We start from the raw sequence: 2,775 nt of genomic DNA on the forward strand, positions 1-2,775 counted from the left end.
GGAGAATATGGGTGAACAGGTTGAAGCCCTTAAAGAGGCAATAAAAAAATCCCATAGGGAATTATGGGAGAACATGGCTCAACATGCAGAAACCCTTAAAGAGGAATCACAAAAATCCCTAAAAGAAACACAGGAGAACATGGATCAACAGGTAGAAGCACTTAAAGAGGAAACACAAAAATTCCTTTAAGAATTTCAGGAAAAAAACTACAAACAAGTGAAGGAACTGAACAAAACTATCCAGGATCTAAAACTGGAAATAGAATCAGCAAAGAAATCTCAAAGTGAGACATCTCTGAAAATAGAAAACCTTAGAAAGAATTCAGGAGTCATAGATGCAAGCATCAACAGCAGAATACAAGAGATAGAAGAAAGAATCTCCGATGCTGAATGTTCCATATAAAACGTTGACTCAACAGTGAAAGAAAATGCAAAATACAAAAAGCTTGTAACCCAAAACATACAGGAACTCTAGGACACAATGAGAAGACCAAACCTAAGGATTATAGGAATAGAAGAAAGTGAGGATTTATACCGTAAAGACCAAATAAATATCATCAACAAAATTATAGAAGAAAACTTCCGTAACCAAAAGAAAGAGATGACCATGAACATACAGGAAGCCTCCAGAACTCCAAACAGATTGGACCAGAACAGAAATTCTTCTCGTCACATAATAATCAAAACACCAAATGCACTAAACAAAGAAAGAATATTAAAAGCAGTGAGAGAAAAAGGTCAAGTAACATATCAAGGCAGACCTATCAGAATTGTACCAGACTTCTCACCAAAGGCTATGAAAGCCAGAAGAGCCTGGGCAGATATCATACTGACCCTAAGAGAACATAAATGTCAGCCCAGACTACTATACCCAACAAAACTTTCAATTATCATAGATAGTGAAAACAAGACATTCCATGACAAAAGCAAATTTACACAGTATTTTTCCACAAATCCAGTGCTTCAAAGGTTAATGTGTGGAAAATAACAACACAAGACAGTGAACCACATTGTAGAAAAATCAATAAGGTAATCTTTCATCAAACCCAATAGAAGATAGCTACACAACCAGAATGCCACTTTTAACTGAGAACATAGCAGTAAGGAACAATCATTTTCCTCAATCTCTCTTTTTTTGTCTCAATTCCCCTATAAAAAGACATAGACTAACTGACTGGATACATAAACAGGACCCAACATTTTGCTGCATACAAGAAACCTACCTCAGTGACAAAGACAGGCACTATTTAAGATTCAAAGGGTGGAAAACAATTTTCCAAGAAAATGGTCCCAAGAAACAAGCTTGGCCATTCTTATATCAGATAAAATTGACTTTCAACCAAAAGCTGTCAAAAAAGAAAAGGAGAGACACTTCATGCTCGTCAAAGAAAAAGTCTACCAAGATGAATTCTCAATTCTCAACATCTATGCTCCGAATGCAAGGGCACCAACATTCATAAAAGAAACTTTACTAAAGCTCAAAGCACACATTGCACCCCACACAATAATAGTGGGAGACTTAAACACCCCACTGTCAAAAATGGACAAATCATGGAACCAAAAACTAAAGAAAGAACCAGTGAAACTAAATGAAGTTATGGACCAACTGGATCTAACAGATATTTATAGAACATTCCACCATAAAGCAAAAGAATATACCTTCTTCTCAGCACCTCATGGTACCTTCTCCAAAATTGACCACATAATTGGTCACAAAACAGGCCTCAACAGATACAGAAATATTGAAATTATTCCATGTATATTATCAGATCACCACAGCCTAAGGCTGGTCTTAAGCTCAAACAAAAGCAATAGAAAACACACATACACATGGATTTTGAACAATGCTTTTCTCAATGATAGTTTGGTCAAGGAAGAAATAAAGAAAGAAATTAAAGACTTTTTAGAATTCAGTGAAAATGAAGACACATCATACCAAAATTTATAGGACACAATGAAAGCAGTGATAAGAGGAAAACTCATAGCTCTGTGTGCCTTCAAAAAGAGATTGAAGGGAGCTTGCACTAACAGCTTGACAGTGCACTTGAAGGCTCTAGAACAAAAGGAAGCAAATACCCCTAAGAGGAGTAGACAGCAGGAAATAATTAAACTTAGAGCTGAAATCAACCAAGCAGAAACAAAAAGAACTATACAAAGAATCAACAAAACAAAGAGCTGGTTCTTTGAAAAAATCAACAAGATAGATAAACCCTTAGCCAGACTAACCAGGGGGCATGGAGACAGTATCCAAATTAATAAAATCAGAAATGAAAAGGGAGACAACAACAGAAACTGAGGAAATTCAAAAAATCATCAGATCCTACTACAAGAGTTTATACTCAACAAAGATTGAAAACCTGGATGAAATGGATAACTTTCTAGATACATACCAACTGTCAATGTTAAAACAGGATCAGATAAAGCATCTAAATAGTCACATAAGCCCTGAGGAAATAGAAGCAGCCATTAATAGTCTCCCTACCAAAAAAAATCTTTAAATAAGTGTTAATACCAATACCCTTCAAACTTTTCCACAAAATAGAAACTCAAGGAACACTACTCAGCTCATTCTATGAAGCCACAATCATGCTTATACCTAAATCAATCAAAGACCAAACAAGGAAGGAGAACTTCAGACCAATTTCCCTCATGAACATTGATGCAAAAACACTGATCAAAATCCTGGCCAACCCAATCCAAGAATGCATCAGAACTATAATTCATGATCAGGTAGGTTTCATCCCAGGGATGCAGGGATGGTTCAATATATAGAAA

This window comes from Apodemus sylvaticus, chromosome 7 (assembly GCF_947179515.1).
Source record: "Apodemus sylvaticus chromosome 7, mApoSyl1.1, whole genome shotgun sequence".
Lineage (NCBI taxonomy): Eukaryota > Metazoa > Chordata > Mammalia > Rodentia > Muridae > Apodemus > Apodemus sylvaticus.